The 19,890-nt window shown below is 38.7% G+C and overlaps 1 protein-coding gene and 1 long non-coding RNA gene across 8 annotated transcripts in view; one reads left to right on the forward strand and one right to left on the reverse strand.

Moving 5' to 3' along the window:
- Positions 1-19,890, forward strand: part of MAP3K20 (mitogen-activated protein kinase kinase kinase 20) — a 193,658-nt gene that overhangs the window by 49,067 nt on the left and 124,701 nt on the right. The gene's annotated exons all lie outside the window — the stretch shown is intronic.
- On the reverse strand, positions 88-8,353 carry LOC123567912 (uncharacterized). The gene is made up of 3 exons (XR_006691070.2): positions 8,216-8,353; positions 5,755-5,865; positions 88-221 (listed from the first exon to the last, which is right to left on the reverse strand). It is a non-coding gene; the product is annotated as an uncharacterized lncRNA (long non-coding RNA).

Here is a 19,890-nt window from a genome sequence, read left to right on the forward strand (position 1 = left end):
ATTTCATTCCTAGGGACTGCAGGATAAATTAGCTACCACCAGAGATTCCTGTGGGCCAAAGCACTTTAATTAATGTGTCCCTGATCCCTTTAATAGTAAATGCACCGATCTTGTCTTTGGCACTCAATGCTGCTACTTTTTCTGCTCCTCCTGTATCCCACCATCTCCAAAGAAACCAGGAAGCTCATCTCAGTCATGACATCTCCTGTGGTCTCACTGGTCTGCAAAGGAAAATAACCACAGAGTTTTATCAGAGATGCAGCGCTCCCCTCACTTATGTAGTTTTCAATGTCTTAGTGCAAGGAGTGTCTCTGGTTCTTTTCAGGAGATGTAGTTGAGGGGGTTGGGTATGTAGTTCACACATGATAAATCCACTACATTCCTATCCCCTTAAGCCTTTGGATTCCATCCTCCATATCATGCCAGGGAAGTTCTGGCATTTCAACCTCATTACAGGTTTCAGTCAACCAACCAAGTAAGCAGTCAGAGACTTCTAGCTTCATGAGCTAACCCATTGACATTCAGTCCAGAAACTCTACTAGGTGCATCTATATCCGTGAAAGCAGCCAGATGTGCTGTATATTTCCCAGCGTTCTTTAGCTCACACCATGGGTACCTACCCGCACACATATTCCCAGAGTTCTGCCACTAGATATTAACAAGGGTCTTGTAGGTTTCTGAGTCTATAAGCCCTTTCCTTCTGGGTGATGCTGTGTACTGTGAAGCATATTGAGATTTAGGAACTGAGTGGTTATGAGAGATCTTGAGGAGAATGAGCATCCCCTTATAAAGACATCTACTCCAGGTGAGGCTACTCAGCAAAATTTTCCAGGAAAAGAAAGCTAGACTCTTTTTTTTTTTTTTTTTTTTTTTTTTTAGATGGAGTCTTGCTCTGCGGCCCAGGCTGGAGTGCAGTGGCCGGATCTCAGCTCACTACAAGCTCCGTCTCCCGGGTTTACGCCATTCTCCCACCTCAGCCTCCCGAGTAGCTGGGACTACAGGCGCCCACCACCTCGCCCGGCTAGTTTTTTTGTATTTTTTAGTAGAGACGGGGTTTCACCGTGTTAGCCAGGATGGTCTCGATCTCCTGACCTCGTGATCCGCCCGTCTCGGCCTCCCAAAGTGCTGGGATTACAGGCTTGAGCCACTGCGCCCGGCTGAAAGCTAGACTCTTGAGACATAAGAGGGCAAGCAACTTCCATGGTCAAGGGAACCTCAGAGTTTCTTTGGGGTTTGAAATTGTTTGTTTCATCTTGAATTCAACCAGATGTTCCCGTTTCCAGGTTTCAGGTCCCATTCTTTCTTAATCAGTACACTAACTTTCATGTGAGAAACTGTGGTTGTAAATTCAACTGATGTTGTAATTCAGCAACACACCCAATGCATTTTTTTTTTTTTTTAAATTTCTGGAAATAGTAGCTCTGTGGCTACAGGAAATAAAGGATTTTTTTAGAGCTAGTGTGGAAGCTCTCTGGTTCTTAAACTTGGGCTGGGGGTTAAAAACACCTAAACTTATTTTCTTTTGGTAGATGCTTCATTGCACTCAAAAGAATTCATTGTACCCTGCAATCTTTATATTCATCATTACTGCCATAGCAGTCAAGGACAGCAGCCTCTTTGACTCCCAGACCTTGTTTCCGTTGGCACTTCATTGCAGTTGATCACAGGTGTTAGCTTAATTTTGATGTGACTTTATCCCATGGATTACCAGCATCCCATATCCCATTGACAAGGATTGGTGTTGTCTTCCAGTCAGAGGACATGACCATACTAATCCCAAAGTTCTATTAATATTTTTGAGGGTCTGTAACCAGGAACCACACTTGGTGCCAACTCTGTATTAGAGTTCAGTTAGGAAAATTAGTATAGAGAACTGTTGCCTAGTAAAAGGTGGTTGACTACTGAACGGGGTAAAAGAGACTCTCAAGAATATGGGGATAGCAAAGGCAGAGAACAGCTACAAGCTCCAGGCCCGATGAAGTGCATCCAAGGAAGGAGCAGGTTGGAAGAGGGCCCACTCCCCAGGCTGTGACTGAGACCTCATTGAAAAGGCTGCAGCTGCGAATGGATGATGGGGCAGTGGGGGTTGGTTGGGGTTCCATGGGTGGGAGCTGGTTCACAAGAAGCCACCTGCTAGGGTGCTGGTGAGGTTTGACGTAGTGCCTCAGGTTGGAATTGTTCCATGAGAAGTTCTGGGTTGCCTGTGGCCAGAGCTGGTGAGCAGGAAACTGCCCATTAGGGTGTGACATGCCAGAACTTGTTCATGGGAATCCAGCTGCTGGAGTGTCCAGGAAACTTGCTGAAGGGTGAGCTCAACTGAATCTCCTGCACACTGCTGGCAGCCAGACTGTCAAGAGGAAGAGAAAGCAGCAACACACAAGAAAGATGCTCCTTCCTCTGCTGCAACCCTCCCGTGCCTCTATTAAAAAAACTTAAAGTTGCAACAACTGGTTGGGCATGGTGGCTCAAACTTGTAATTCCAGCACTTTGGGAGTCTGAGGCAGGAGGATCACTTGAGCCCAGCAATTCCAGGCTATAGTGAGCTATGATTGCACCACTGCACTCCAGCCTGGGGGACAGTGAGACCCTGTCTCTAAAGAAAATAAAGAAAAGGAAAAGAAAAATTTTACCAACTGACAAAAGAGAGATGTTTTTATAGGGTCCAGCTGAAGTACCACATAGGAGGGTAAGGTGTGGATGTGGAACTGAGAGGCAGTTAATCCACAACTTGCACATTTTATAAAGTACTAGTCATTCTGAGAAGGAATGGGTGTACCATTTTGTCTCCCATATTTTAAAGAAGACAGGTATGTTGAATCCACCATTAAATATATCCCTTATAGAATCTCTTATCTTCTAAAAGAAAGCACTTTATCTATGTAATATGTTCTTGTGTACGTGTTTCAGTCTTCAGAGCATTACTGTATATCAGTGAATCCTGGACTACACCTAAAAGAATGTCTATTATTTTACAGCTTTTTAGCTTGGTGAGCACTCTCATCACAGCAAAATAAGGATCTCAGATTATCCTTAGAGCAACCTCACTTACTTGTGTTTTTCTGCTTAGCAGTCTCCACCTCACAGTTTGAAAATTGGAAGTGAAGTTAAATTTTAGATGTGTTTTTTTAAAATAAATCTTTATTGAATGTACTAGCATTTCTTGTCAAACACTAAAAAATGTCAGTACCCTGGGGATTGAAAGAGAAGATAAATTTTATTCCTGAGAGGAGTTTTCTCAGTAGGCTTTCTTTTCTTTATTTCCTTTTAAATTTTTTTTTTTTTTTTTTGAGACGGAGTCTTGCTCTGTCACCCAGGCTGGAGTGCAGTGGCACGATCTCGGCTCACTGCAAGCTCTGCCTCCCCAGTTCACACCATTCTCCTGTCTCAGCCTCCCAAGTAGCTGGGACTGCAGGTGCCCACCACCACGCCCGGCTAATTTTTTATATTTTTAGTAAAGATGGGGTTTCACTGTGTTAGCCAGAATGGTCTCAATCTCCTGACCTCATGATTTGCCTGCCTTGGCCTCCCAAAGTGCTGGGATTATGGCGTGAGCCACTGTGCCTGGCGTCCTTTTAATTTTTTAATTGAAGGATATATACTCTTGAATTCTGTTTTGCAGTAATCTGTACATTATAAGTGAGCAGAAAAATTATACTACTAGAATGATTAAAAACAAATGCTTTCGAGCAATATAATTAAATTTCTTTATGGGACTATAACATGTTTAATCCAAAGGATGAGGCATTGTCTCTAAATGTATATATTTTAAAAATACTTTGTGTAATGTTTTTGCCTGTGGCACTTACATAGGATTTATATAAAGTAGACAGAGTAGAGAATTTTAGAGTTTCATATTATATAGTTGCGGCGGAAAAAAGAATGACATTGGGCAAGAAAGAGATGATTCTGTGGTATTCTAGTGGTGATATTGGGGTAAGGGTGGTGTCAAGGTAACAAAGTAATGATGAATGTTTCTTTTTTTTCTTTTCTTTTTTTTTTTTTTTTTTTTTTTTGAGGCAGAGTCTCACTCTGTCACCCAGGCTGGAATGCAGTGGCGTGATCTCGGCTCACTGCGACCTCCGCCTCCCAGGTTCAAGCGATTCTTGTGCCTCAGCCTTCCAAGTAGCTGGGACTACAGGGGTGCACCATCATACCTGGCTAATTTTTGTATTTTTAGTAGAGATGGGGTTTCACCATGTTGGCCAGGCTGGTCTCAAACTCCTGACCTCAGGTGATCCCACCTCGGCCTCCCAAAGTGCTGGGATTACAGGCGTGAGCCACCATGCCTGACCAATGAATGTTTCTTTACAAAAAGAATATGCATTTCTTATTTTTATTATCAGTCTAGAGGGAAGGGGAGTGAGAACTGCTTGGATTGCAGCATGCTCTTACAGACTATTCTAGGCAATAAAGCTTGCTTCGAAAAGCAAGCCAAACATTCTGTAGGCAGCATCCACACGTTTAACTCTGACATTGGTTTCTGCAACATCAAGAAGGTGTTCCCTGGATTTTAGAAACTGAAATAGAGCCTGTGAATGTTGTTAACTTCTGTGCTGGCCATGTGGTTTTAGAATGGACATTTAAGTTCCCCACCAAACCACAATCCTATCTGAGTTGGTATTGTGGTTTTCTTCAAACATATAACAGGAAGTAGGGACTAGCATTATGACCACTCAATAAACATTAGGATTCTGATCACAAAATAAATAAAACAAGGAACAAGAAAGCAAATTTCCATTGAAGGAGACCACCCAGTGACCATTTCTAATTACGGCGAATCTAAGAAAGAATAAAAAGATGGATGTGTAGATACTGACTGCAAAGTCTAAGGAGGTTGGGTTCCCATTGGCCCGCTCCATTTCCTCTTTATTTAAGAATTCTGTGAATATTTAAATAATGTAATTAAGGATTTACCACTCTCTCCTTCTCTTAAGATTTGCTCTGCTATTCATAATGAGGGAAAGATTGAAAATAACTTGATAAATAATTTATTCAGAAACAGAAATTTTGTTTTTTGAGGATTCTGTTAAAAAGGTGATCTTTAGAATCAGCAGCATCTTTCAAATATAGGATCCCAGCTTACAACAAGCACGTTTTCATTTTGAAGAGTTTCTGGCAGAAAATAAAGATATGGGAAACAACTGGTGTAAGATATGAGAAAAAGTTAAAATGTATTACATTTACAGTAAACAAACCCAACCTTTCTTCTTTCTTGGAGAAGCCTTTTTAAAAATTGCCTTATTCTCAAGTGAGATGGGTGTGGGAATTAGAAAGAAGGTACTCCAAAAATGTGTATATTGGTTGGGAATACATCAGTAAAATTTATCCTACGTTAGGACAAAAAAAAAAAAAAAGTAAGACATAAAGGCTGAAGCCCCGTAATTCACGCATTCCAATATTAAGAATACCTGCAATTCCTTATTGAACTTTTCCCATTTGTCAGGCATTGGGCTGAGTGCCCTGTGTGCATAGGTAACACCCCGGTGGGTTAGGAATTATTGCCAGGACGCAGGTGAAGAGATGGAGAAAAGTGAACATATATGTCCAAAGTCATATAGTTAGTAAGTGGTAGAATCTAGACCTTCGTAACTCCCATGCACACACACATTCTTTGAACTGTCCCTCTGTCAAATGAAGCATACCTATTTTTTTCTCATATCTCATACCAGTTGAAGCCTTCCCTCACTGAGTACAATTTCATGTTGATGCAAAAGATTATGAAAATTCTTGAAATGATTTCAATAATTTATTTACCTCTGACACAAGGTTCATCTCACACTCCTCCTTCATGCCTTCTCCAGTATTTCCAATGATAGTTTTCTAATTGCAGTTTCCAAGAAATGACATTGATTTGAGTTTATGCATCTGTAAAAGATCCAATCACAGCAGCATATGGGAAAACATTATGGTTAAGTTGACTTATTTATTTATTTATTTATTTATGTATTTGAGATAGAGTCCACTCTGTTGCTCAGGCTGGAATTCAGTGGCATGATCTCGGCTCACTACAACCTCTGCCTGCTGGGTTCAAGTGATTCTCATGCCTCAGCCTCCTGAATAGCTGGGACTACAGGTGTGCACCACCACCCCCAGCTAATTTTTGTATTTTTAGTAGAGAGGAGGGTTCATCATGTTGGCCAGGTGGTCTCAAACTCCTGACCTCAAGTAATCCACTTATCTCAGCCTCCCAAAGTGCTGGGATTACAGGTTTGAGCCACTGAGTCCAGCCTAAATTGACTTGAATGAAAAGTTTCCATGCTGTTCTTTGCATTAATTCTCCATTAGCTGTTTGGAGACTTTGCTTAATCTCATGGTTTTAGTACATTGTTGAGCTGATTCTTTCCTGAAAGTACAAAATAATAGATCACTTCCTGTTCAAACTAGATTCCCTTTAAATTACATTAAATAAGAACCTATTTTTGCTGTGGTAATTTTAAAATTAAAATATTTCAACGATTTTATATGAAATATGCTCCTTCAAGGAACCAAAAACATTTTTCAGATCAATTTTAAAAATCTTTTTTTTTTTTTGAGGCAGAGTTTTACTCTTGTTGCCCAGGCTGGAGTGCAATGGCGCAATCTAGGCTCACTGCAGCCACTGCCTCCTGGGTTCAAGCAATTCTCCTGCCTCAGCCTCCCGAATAGCTGAGATTACAGGCACCTGCCACCATGCCTAGCTAATTTATTTTTGTATTTTTAGTAGAGACAGGGTTTCATCATGTTGGCCAGGATGATCTCGATCTCCTGACCTCATGATCCGCCCTCCTCAGCCTCCCAAAGTGCTGGGATTACAGGCATGAGCCACCGCGCCTAGCCAATTTTAGAAATCTTAAACATTTAAATCAAAGTTGTAGAAATATGTAACACTGTATGAATGCTTACTAACAGTTTTTTTGGAGTATTTACTATGCTAAGCTCTTGCATGCATTATTTCATTTCATTCTTACCACAATCCTGTGAGGTAAGTACTGTCATATCTCATCAAATCTAAGATGCCTTTGGTTTAAAATATTATGCACCACTAAGAAAAAATGCTGCCAATGGAAACTGTAAGATGCCACCAATTGTAATACAACCTCAGTGTCAATGATACCAAAAGAAACATGCATCTTACATGCAGCATTTTTTCTTAGTGGTGCATAATATTTTAAACCAAAGGCATCTTAGATTTGATGAGATACGATAGTGCTTACCTCACAGGATTGTGGGAAGAATGAAATGAAATAATGCATGCAAGAGCTTAGCATAGTAAATAATACAACAGCATTATCACTATTTTACATCTGAAGAAACTGAGACAGAGAGAATTCAATAACTTGCCAAAGATCATGCAGCAAATAGGAGCAGAGCTGGGATCTGAGTCCTGGTCTGACTAGGTAAGTCTTGTGTTTGTAACTGTTGCATTTGTGCTTTCATAAGTGCTTTCATTAAGGGATGTGGTATTTAGAAATGAAACTCTACTGGATGTTTTATCTATACTTGACCTATTAAAATCAAGTTGGAATTGCCTTCTCTAAAATTACACATAATCAGAAATTATAATTGAAGCTCACTTAACTAAAGTGGAGTCAAGAACTTAGGGCCAAACATACTATTATAAAAATAGAAAAAGGACATGAAGAGATATTTCACAAAAGAGTAGACTATTTACTGTTGATAAAGATAAAAATGAATGCAGATACTCACTATTAGTGAGGGCTTGGAAAACTGACACTCTCTAAATTTGTTTAAGGAACCTCTAAAATTGAGGCAGCATAAGTTGATATACTTCCAAAGTGCGGAATTGCACTATGCGTCAAAATGTGCTTACTTTTGACCTCAGCATTTCACAACTCAGAATATATCCTAAGGTTATGATCAAACAAGTGCGTCTGATGAATGTGCAGAGATGTTCACTTAAATGTTTTTACTGTCATGAAACATTTGAAACAACCTAAATTTTCAACAGTAAAAAAGTGGGTAAATAAATGTTGGTATTCTCATTCAATGAAAATTAAGCTAGTATGGAAAACAATTGTCTAGACCCATATTTACGGACATGGAAAAATGTCCATTTTTTAAATAAAGCAGCTTTATAGACAATATAGATTTGCTTAATGAAGAACCGCCCTGAGATAATATCCATTAATGTTTGTTATTCTCAAAAACCAGAAACAAAAAGGGTAATAAGAATGTGTCAGTATTTTTATGCTGTCAAGGAGACAGGGATACTCACATTTTTATCCTAGACTCTGGAATTGGTTGCTTCCCTCTCTGATGTCTTCATCTGTAAAATGAGAGAGTTAAAAAATAGAAAGATTAAAATCTTTCCAGCTTTAGATTTTAAATGCACGTTCACTAAAGTACAGAATTAAATATGATACGAGAATGTGTTGGATCCCGTCCGAAGTGTGCTGGTTAACAGAGAACCAACATGTTAGGGTGTGATCAGTCTGGGACAGTGCTGAGCACCAAGCTCTGAAAGTGTTCTGTATGGAACAGACTTTGCGATTCTGTTCTCAGGACATTGTCTGGTAGATAAAATGAGACCAGCAGTGAGACAGTGGGAAATTCTTGCTGATGATTGATCTATACCATGTAAGTGCAAAACAAAAACTTCAACTGCACCAGGATTCATAATGTAACAAGGTTTTAGGATCTACCAAAATTCTACTGAAACATGTGACTATGACTAAAACAAATAAGATGCTTCTAAAAACAGACTGTGACTTGTTTATCAGCCCCTATGAAAACAATGTGCATGCGATTTATTAGGGATTGTAAGTACCTCATGGAGTAATGGCATTTGCACAGTTTTTGTCTGCCTGGATAAAAACCCTTGGCTGTGTCTTTTAACATGGTGAAAAATCACTGCAACAGAGGCAGTCCAAGGATCTTAAATCATCCTGTGCATACTGTCATTTTGTTTTTCTGCTGTGGCTTTTACTCACTAGAGGGGATAATGCATTGTCTCCAGGGAATTAGAGACTGTCATATATGCCTTATAGAATACAAAGGAGATTAAGTAATATAGACACATATAAAGTTATATTTACAGTAATTGACATTAGGTGCTCCATTAAACAATGAAATGCCACAGTATACCAGTTCCTCAGGACATGTTGCCATGGATACCCAGTGTGATGGAGATGGGGAAAGAGTTGCTTAGGAATTCAACGATTTCATCTTTGAGGTGGAGTGAAAAATCAACTGCCCGGAGATAGGAACCATGAAACCAGTCATATATACAAGTAGTTGTTTTCAAAATTGTCAAATAAAAAGGAAAACGTTTGAAAATGAGTACCAATTAATAACAGTTATTTTATGTTGTCTGTTTCATAAGCCAAAGGGCTGGGCAGGGTTCTTTATTTCAGCTAGGAAATTATGTGGTAAATTAGATATTTGTAGAAGAAAGTATTTTAATCAAAGCTGAATAAAATTCAGAAAATCATGTGTAGAAATATAGAAATATGGCAGTGGAATGGTAGGAGGCAAGTTCTCTGAGGGTCTACTCAGGTGCACTCAGTATTCTGAACTTTAGGTTGCCTTGGGGTTGATGACAAAGCAGAGATTTCGGAAGGGAGCACGTTTTAAGAACAAATGTGATGTGATAGAAGCAGAGGCAAGGTTGGCAGCTAACTGGTTTGATGTGATTTCGTGGTTTGCAACCAGGACTAAATGTCTGATTCTTTGATTTTCTAGAGACATTCCTGATTTCATCCCTAACTCTCCCCAGAGAAATTCTCATCTCTTACCAAAAACAAGGTCCCTGGAATGGAAGGTCAGGGAACTCCCTGAGGAAATGAGTGTTTATCTAGCTGTATTCTCAGCCTTGAAGGTTTTGTTGATCATAGATGTTTTTGAATTGATGCTTTCTTGTCCCCATCTCTCCTGCCCTTAATTCAAGTCGTACTTATCACTCCTTTCAGCCTCTGGTTATTCCCCCTTTCTGATTCATCTGTCATATGGACCTCAAATTAAAAAAGAAGAAAAAACAGATCAGATCATGTCATTTCTGCACTGGAAACTTTTGCTGCTTCTCCATTACCTATAGAAAAATTCTAATCCTTAATATGGCATTAAGGCCCTTTACAAAAGTCACCCCCAACAAAGCTTTCGTCTTCTCCTCCAGCTGCCTCCCCACCCCTTGCACCCCATGCAGGCTGCATATCAGCTTCAAGAGAGGGCAGAATCCTCTCCGAATGAGCAGTGTGCTTTTCGGACTCCAGCTGAAATGCATTTCTACCCTTTCCCTGCCCCTGAGACACTTACTGTCATTAAAATACCCCTCCTTCAAAGCCATAGCCCCTCCTTGCCTCCACCCAGGAGAGTTCAAGTTTTTCTCTGTTTTCTACCTCTGCCAAGCATTTGTCTTTGGTTGCTTTTTGTAAGCGTTTCCCCTCCCCTGTCAGATATGTAGTGTGGTGTTAAAGGGACAGGTTCAGTATCGTGTAGTAACTAGGAGTGCATGCTCAGAAGTGGTGGTTGAATTTGAATCCATCTCAGCTGTACCACTTGTTAGCTTTGTGACCCAGGGCCCGTTACATAACCACTTTCTTTCTTCATCTGCAAAATGAAGTTAACCTTGGTAGCTTGTTAAGGGAATTAAAAGGGAACACACAAGAAGTTTTAGCACAGTGCCTAGCACATAGTATTAACTAAATGTTAGAAATATATACTGAGCGTTTCTTTGTCTCTCTTCCACTTCCATGCCCTCAACAGTACTTTACATACAGTAGGTACTCAAAAATATTTATTGATTTTAAAATGTGGCTCACTCCTTCACAGTCCTTCAATGATTCTCTACTTAAGTTGGTGATAGATGTAAAATTTAGGGAGTAATCTTTCTAAATAGTTTCCTAAATTTTACATATTTTAAAATGGGAAGTATGGTGAAGAATGTGTATTTTTATTTAATTCCAAAATTTTAGAAGATAGTTTAGTAGCAAAGCAATGTAAACATCTGAGTCCTTTACCTAAAGAAGCTTGTATCAGTGTTTTTATCCATGGTGATAAAAAGTGTATAAGATCTGAAAGCAGATTGGGTGACATGTAGAGATGATGCACAGTTTGGAAACTACAGTTTCCAAATTAACACTAAGTTCTTGGAAGAAGCTTTCTCACAATAACTGTAACTGAAAGGAGACAGTGAAATGAGAGTAGATGCCAGAGTTTGATTTAGAGAGTGAGAGTCATTTGGGGACTGTGGCATCTGTCATACATTAGAACTTTAAATACAATGATAAATTAAGAGATAGTTGAGAGCATACCTTCAGAGAGTTACAGAGCATACCTTCAGAGAGGTATGAAGGTATGCTGTATAACACTATAGTATGTTTAAGTTGAACAGGAACTCACAAGACCAACCTTTCTAATTTTGGCTATGCTTCAAAATGACCTGGTGGGCTTGTTAAAACACGCATAGCCCACTACAAGCACTCTGATTCAGTAGTTCCAGGGTAGAGCCTAGGCTCCTGTGTGTGTGTGTGCATTTAAATTTTTTTTCTTTTAAACATTCATGCAGGCGGATCATGAGGTCAGGAGATCGAGACCATCCTGGCTAACACGGTGAAACCCCATCTCTACTAAAAAAAATACAAAAAATTAGCGGGGTGAGCTAGCGGGCGCCTGTAGTCCCAGCTACTCGGGAGGCTGAGGCAGGAGAATGGCGTGAACCCGGGAGGCGGAGCTTGCAGTGAGCCGAGATCACGCCACAGCACTCCAGCCTGGGCAGAGTGAGACTCCATCTCAAAAAAACAAATAAACAAAAAAAACATTCATGCCTGATGTAGCAGATCAGTGGACTGGGATTTGAGAACCACTGATTTACCCTAACCAGAGATTCTCAGTATGGGATTATTTTCTACATCATCTGGTAATCTGCATATTTTAAATACCTCTGGTGGTAGGAATCTTATATTAAGACATCCTTCTTGTTTTCAATAGCTGTCTTTTGTTTTGTTTGTTTTTTTTTTTTTTTTGAGACAGAATCTCTCTCTGTCCTCCATACTGGAATGCAGTAGCGTGATCTTGGCTCACCGCAAGCTCCACCTCCCAGGTTCAAGCAGTTCTCCAGCTTAGCCTCTCTAGTAGCTAGAACCACAGGCGCATGCCACCACTCCTGGCTAAACTGTGTGTGTGTGCGTGTGCATAGATATGTATGTATGTATGTATGTGTGTGTGTATGTGTGTGTGTGTGTGTGTGTGTATATATATATATATTTTTTTTTTTTTTTTTTTTTTGCGGAGACGGGGTTTCGCCATGTTGGCCAGGCTGGTCTTGAACTCCTGACCTCAAGTGATCCACCCGTCTCATCCTCCTCCCAACGCGCTGGGATTACAGGTGTGAGCCACTGCCCCCAGCCCATTACTGCTGACTTAGTTGGTCTTAGTTAGAAGTTGCTTTACTTTAATGCTGCCCGTTGGTTTTAGTACTATCCTCTGCAGCTGCATACATTGGAACTGATACTTCCTCTATGTGGCAGCCTTCAGATATTTGCAGGCAGCTATGATGCTCTTTTTACTTTTATTTAGGCTACAGAGCCCTTTCCATCCTTATTGTGCTGTAGTTTCAACTTAATGCTAATATATTAAGTACTTAATGTATGCCAGAACTGTGCTGGAAGTTGGAGACCCACAGGGATCTTACAGTCAAACTGGGAGAAAGAAACCTGTAAATGTCTTCAGAACAGAGGCAGTGGTTTCAAGTGTGGGTTCTGGCGTCAGACCCATGTTGAAATCCCTAGCTCAGCCACATGACTAGCTTAGTCCTCAGGCAAGTTCTTTAACATCTGTATGCCTTGGTCTCCTCATTTCTAAAGTGAGGATAACAGGACCTGCCTCAGGACAATGCTTGGCATATAGTAAGTGTTCAATACATTTTGGCTAAAAAATATACTAGGGGTTATAATTCTGATAGAAGCAAAGAGGATGTATTACTATTTGGATGGCAAAGTTTATCTGGTCCTGAAATAAAAATATTAAGTAAAATTTCCATATACAAATTAGGTGATTTGTAAACACTTTTACAGGTACATAAAGAGCATTTAATTCTTGTAGCGTTAAATTAAATAATTTTATTCAATGTCCTATTCAACACTTCCATTAATAATTTAGGTAGCATGTGATTGTCTCTGAGTTCCTATGACAGTCGGAAGAGTAATTGACATGTTAAAAGGTGCAATAAGAATAAGAACCTGAAAAGATTTCAACAGATTAGAGCAGTGCGTTAACAGATGGAAATGAAAGTGCTGCATGGAGACTCTGGAAAGCTAAGGATTGATAGAGGATGAGGAAGATGTGGCTTAACAGAAGGACATTTTATATTTGAGGCTTATTATGAGTTAAAATGTGATATATTTGCCAGAAAAGTTAATGTGATTTTCATACTGTGATGGGAAGATTTTAGAATCCTGAATGAGGGCGTTCATACCCTATTCGTCTCTGTTTAAAGTTTTAGATCTTTTCCTCCTTTGCTGTTTGGGAAATCAGCCAGCCTCTCTGGGACTGGGTTTCTCAAAATGGGGATAATTTCTGCCCAGTTATATTTCTCTGAATTGTAAATGCCAAATATAATGAATGCAGGAGATATCATTATCACTCTAGACAATTTTATCACATCTTTTCATATGCTTCAAAACCCTTTTCCTTGATATGAGTGACAACTGACTATCGCCAGTTTTTATTAACCATCTATAATTTTAATTAACTGAATTTAAATTAACTAAAATCTTAGAGATTGTAGCATATAGATTATTATTAGACTTGCTTTAAACCCTCAGTAGAAATGTGAACATCAAAGTGGTTGGGCAATAGTGAATTATTTTTCACCGCTTTTTAGTTTAGATATTCATTGACAAACTTGTGTGCTACCTTGACCAAGGTGTTGTAGAATAAGTTGTACTGAATACCTTAACAACATCAGTGCTAAAATTAGCTGTAACAAAAGCAGCATGGGCCACCTTGTTGAATAGCCTGTATTCCACTTTTAGGGAAAAAGGATACCCCAGGAATATAGGGAAAGAACAGGGTGATTTTTGGGGTGTGGGGCTCCTTTTTCCTGTTCGTTCATGTTTCTTTCTCTCTTTCTGACTTATTCACTGTCATAACAACAGAAAATGCATAATATGGAGATCAAGAGCCTACAGATTACAGCTCTAATTATGTTTTAAACCCAAACATGAAAATTAGAATTCTTTTACACACAATCTGACAGTTTTCCATCAGCTTTAAATTGGCATTTTGGATTGTGTTCTCTGTAGTGCCTGAAGAGCCTCGATAGAGAAGGAAAGAAGCAGAGGGTGAGAACGAAAGGAAGATTCTAAATGACAGTCTTTTGAATAGTGCAAGTTCAATCCCTAAAACAAAAAGCAAGATCTTTTTTTCCCTAAATAATGTGCTCTCCGGCTTCACCTCTCATCCTGAGGAACATGAAAGAGAAAGTAAAAGAGGTGACCCAAATCACAGAGTGCCTTTGATAGGAGAAATTCAGCTGTTTTGAACACTTACAATCAAAGGAAGTGGTTTCCCTAATTACATGAACTATGTGAAATCTCTCAGAATAGCTCTTCCACCCCAGGATTCCTTGCACTTTAGAAGTTTGCATAAAAGCTCACATAGAGAATCAGATGCAAAGTGTTTGATTCAGATTTTATTAGGCAGAAGAGTGCCCACATCCGTCCTGCAGTTTGCCAGCTGCTTAGGTTAGGACCACTATACCTGGTTTTGATGTGGTTGTCTTTCAAACCTGCAACATTAAGATCTTTGTTCTATCCTTTTCTTGCAAGAAGCACCACTTTTTAGGGAGAGTAGCAGTGAAAATTTCTGGAACATTGGTCTTCTCAATTTCTCTCCCGACCTGAAAAGGATCGATGGCTGTGTTTGTGAACTTTATGTGGGAAAACATGCTTTCCTGTGTTTGTAGCTGGCGAGTGTTAAAGTGTTAGATTCGATTAAGCTCTTTAATCTGTTTAAAAATTGTTAAATGTCACAATGACTTACCTTAAAATTTATATATGTAAAATTCCCCATTTACTGTCAGGATCTAGACTGGGAATCTGCCAAAACACCTCAACTAAAGAATAATAGTGATTATGGCTTATTAGATCTTTTTTACCTTGGTAGTCACCTTGTTATTGAGAGATACGATGTAGTGTAGATGTGTACAGAAGAGAATTATAAATACCCTATGCTCTCTGTTTGGGAAGGCAAGCATAAATATGAATGCAGAAGACAAAAGCATCTCAAGCTGACATGCATAATGTCAGCCTGAGAAGATTTTTTTTTTTTCTGGTTGAGTAATTTTATGAGTAAGAGAAATTGTCTAGTATGTAATCATATATGAGTAAAAAGTGTGTGTGTTTTGTTTTGTCTCTTTTCTCCCTCTCTCTCTTTTTCCTTTTTTCTGTGAATAGATATGTTGCTCTTAATGTATTTTATAAAATATTCTTTTGAGAATTTGTGCGTCCGAAAAAAGAAATGGGAATCTGTGAGCAGAAATGGAAGGAAATTTTATTTTACAGTTTTTAAAGTACTGGCTCTAATTGTAACTCACATAAAATTTCTTGATGCTAGTGCTGTTGACACGTGGGCAGCAAGATTTTAAGTAACAGAAAGTAAAAGTGTTCTTCAACCAACCAAGCTACAAAAATCTGTTTGAACAATTACCTAGCAATTTCTTTCTATTTTAACCATCCTCATTTATTCCAGGTAAGTAGCTTATTTGAAAAGATACATAGATTAATAAATGTTTGTGATTTTTTTTTCTTTTTTGAGACAGAATCTCGCTGTGTCACCCAGGCTGGAGTGTGCAGTGGCGCGATCTTGGCTCACTGCAACCTCTGCCTCCCAGGTTCAAGCAATTCTCCTGCCTCAGCCTCCCAAGTAGCTGGGACTACAGGTGCCTGCCACCACGCCCAGCTATTTTTTTATTTTTATTTTTATTTTTATTTTTTGTATTTTTAGTAGAGACGGGGTTTCATTATGTTAGCCAAGGTGATCTTGAATTCCTGACCTCATGTTTCACCTGCCTTGGCCTCCCAAAGTGCTGGGATTACAGGCGTGAGCTACCGTGCCTGGCAAATATTTGTGATTTCAAAGGGATATTTAAAATCTGAAAGCATCCATGATTATGAAATATGCACTTTTTCTATTTTGTGTGTTTTGAACTCCTAATTATGGATATGTCAAGGTTTGGATGTTTTGTACACAGTCATGGCATTATAATATGGGGAAGATTTGAAAGATGATGAAGGATCAACAGTGTGGTGCAGGTTTTTTGCTTAACAGGTAGGTTTTCACATAAAACTACTGTTCTCTTAGAAATTGAATACAATACACAACTGAAATTTTAATAGCTATTTTAGTCCAACAGCTCCAAGCCCTCATTTTAACAATCAGTAATTTGAAGTTCAGAAAGGTGACGTTGGGTAGCAATAGATTCAGTTCAAGGGCCCAGGTCTTTCGTTTGCTGGTTTGGAGCTCTTACACCCTGTTAGGTTCCCTCTGTGTCTGTTGCTTTTTAAATGATACTCAACTGCCTACTGGTTGCTTGTGACGAGAGAGGTCTGATATTCCTGAATGAGAGCCATTTATTTGATAACACTTTAACATTAGCACCAAAAGGTAATTTTGTTTGCCTTCTTCATCTAGTGCTTCTGTCAGCTAGGGCCATAGTACCACATGAATCACTGTTCTAGATCAAGATTGTAGCTAAGTCATTTCAGACACTGCAAATTCTGTATCTGTTGTTAAAAGTCCACAGGCTGTCTGGAAGTGGGCTGAATTATCCTCACCATTCAGAAGTTCTGCTTAATGGCTGGCTTAAGAAACTTTTGTTAAGGTTTGAACTCGGTATCCTCAAATGACAGTAAATAATGTTACTCGGTGCTTTGCCATTTATAAAGCCTGTTACTTACATTATTGCCTTGCAAATGATGAAACAAGTGCATATGATTCCCAGAAGCACACTGGAGAAGTACAGCACTTAATCTTAGGTTTTTCTGGCTTTGGACCCAGTGTGTGTTCTATCCACAGTAGAATCTCAGCTTTGGAAAGGACCTTAATTGACCATATTTCTGATGCCTTAATGTCCTCTGAAACATTACTGCCACAAATGGGCATTTACCTCCTGTTTGAATTCTGATTGCTTATAAAGGAGAACTCAATAGCCTCCTGGGCCAGTCCCTTTTACCTTTGGGAAACTGACTATTAGAAAGTTCTTCTCTGAGTTATTCTGAATCTATACCATATGCTATCTAACAGTGCTTGTTTGGACCAAGGATGAAAGGATCAATGTAATGCTGTAATATGATTTAAAAACAACATTAAAATTATACTCTTCAGAAAAGTCTTACAAAATGACATTTATTAAGTGCCTACTTTCCCCCTAATTCTTAACTTACTTATAAGTAAAATAACTTCGTTTATTTTAGCTTTTTAGTTTTCTATGAATTTTTAAGTTTTTTCTTGCTTGGTGGAATCTCTTCCAAAAATAAAAACTGACCAGTGCTTATGTAAGTAAAGGAACCAATGTGGATATAGTTAGTAAACTAATAAAAGAAAAGTAGATTCCTAAATATTTTATTTTACACACTCAGTATCATGTTTCTTTTTAAAGTTTCTATTCTTAGCCATTTGTTTGCTGTGGCCCTACTATACTTATACCCACATATTTCCATGTTATATTTACTTCCCAGATTTAAAATTTTTATGTTAAAAAGGTAATACATGTTCAGTGTAAAACAAGAAATTTCAGCAGTATAGAAAGTAAAAAAGCAGTTTTCCTTCCCTGCAATCCTATACTTTATTTATTTATTAATTAGATGGAGTTTCACTCTTGTTGCCCAGGCAGGAGTGCAGTGGCGCAAACTCAGCTCACTGCAACCTCCACCTCCTGAGTTCAAGCGATTTCCCTGCTTCAGCCTCCCGAGTAGCTGAGATTACCAGGCTCATGCCACCACGCCCAGCGAATTTTTGTATTTTTAGTAGAGATGGGATTTTGCCATGTTGGCCGGGCTGGTCTCGAACTCCTGACCTTGTGATCCACCCACCTCAGCCTCCAAAGTGCTGGGATTGCAGGTATGAGCCACCACACCCAGCCACAATCCTATAATTTAAAATCATTAGTTTAGTTTGTGAGTAGCTTTCCAGATTTTTTTTTTTTTTTTTTTTTTTTTTTTTTTTGAGACGGAATTTCACTCTTTTTGCCCAGGCTGGTATGCAGGGGCACAATCTCAGCTCACCACAGCCTCTCTGCTTCCTGGGTTCAAGCGATTCTCCTGCCTCAGCCTCCCAAGTAGCTGGGATTACAGGCATGCGCCACCATACCCGGCTCATTTTGTATTTTTAGTAGAGACGGGATTTCTTCATTTTGGTCTGGCTGTTCTCGAACTCCTGACCTCAGGTGATCCACCCACCTCAGCCTCCCAAAGTGCTGGGATTACAGGTGTGAGCCACTGCATCCAGCCCAGATGTATTTTTTTTCTCTGTATTTATAACTATTGCTAATACTATTCCCCCCATAAAAATGGATCATATGAAGAGGGTGGCATGAGGGAACCTTGTGATGGAATTGTCCTGTATCTTGACTATGGTAGGAATCACTTGAATGTACGTGTATGATAAAATTATGTAGAGCTAACACACACACGCACACACACGAGTGCATATAAAACTGGTGAAATCTGAAGAAAGTTGGTGGGTTCTGTAAATGTCTGTTTCTACTGGGGGAAACTGGTTGAAAAATATATAGGTTCTCTCTGTATTATTTCTTATAATTGCATGTGTATAATTATCTCAAAGTAAAAACTTTTAAAAACTAGATTATGATATTTTATACATATGTATCATAAAAAGGTGTCTCAATGTATAAGTTGTAAATCACCTCGCAACTTAGTTTTTTAACTTAGTATACTGAGGCACTTTTTTATGTGAATACATGTAGAGCTACCACTTTCCTTTTAATAACATTTGTATTTTGTATTTAAGTAATATTTGTTTACTTCACGTTTACTTTTATACTAAATTATATTCTTGTGTAGTATTATTAGAGAAACTAGACATGTGAAGTAAAAACTTATTAGATATGTGAAGTTGTAATTAGCAGACAAAAGACTACAAAGCAGCTTTTATAAACATGTTCAAGAACTTAAAGGAAACCATGGTTAGAATGAGAGAGCAGAATCAGTAATTCAGTAGGAAGATGGAAACTGAAAATTCTAGAACTGTAAAGCTACAGTCTCTTTAAATGTAAATTGTACTGGATGGGGCTTAACAGCAGATTGAGCAAAAGAAAAGGTCAGTATATGTGAAGACAGATTAATATAACTTACCAAATCTGAAGACCACACAAAAAAATTTTTTAATTGAACACTCAGTTACACATGAGGCAATATTAATCTAATGTACATTAAATGAATCACAGAAAGAAAGGAGAGAGTAGGGGGATGGATAGAAAAATATGTGAAGAAATGATGACTTCAAGTTCCCCAACTTTGATGAAAACCATACACTTATAGTTCCAACAAGCTCAGAAAATCCCAAGCAGGATAAATTAAAAATGAAAACCAAAAACACCACACTCAGTCACATCATAGTTAAACTGCTAAAAATCAATGATGAAAAGAGAAATGTCAAAAAGAGCCAGAAAAAAAAAAAAAAAAAAAAAAAAGGCACATTACATAAAGGAAGCAATACCAGTTACTTCTCACCAGAAACAAGGGAGGCCAAATGGCAGTGGAATGACACCTGTAAAATGCCAAAAGAAAAAAGATAACTGCCAATTTAGAGATCAATACCCGCTTAAAATACTCTTCAAAACTGAAGATGAAATAGAGACATTTTTAGGTAAATGAAGGCTGAGATAATTTATTGCCAGCAGATTTTCACTACAAGAAATGATAAAGTTACGTT

This window comes from Macaca fascicularis, chromosome 12, assembly GCF_037993035.2.
Source record: "Macaca fascicularis isolate 582-1 chromosome 12, T2T-MFA8v1.1".
Lineage (NCBI taxonomy): Eukaryota > Metazoa > Chordata > Mammalia > Primates > Cercopithecidae > Macaca > Macaca fascicularis.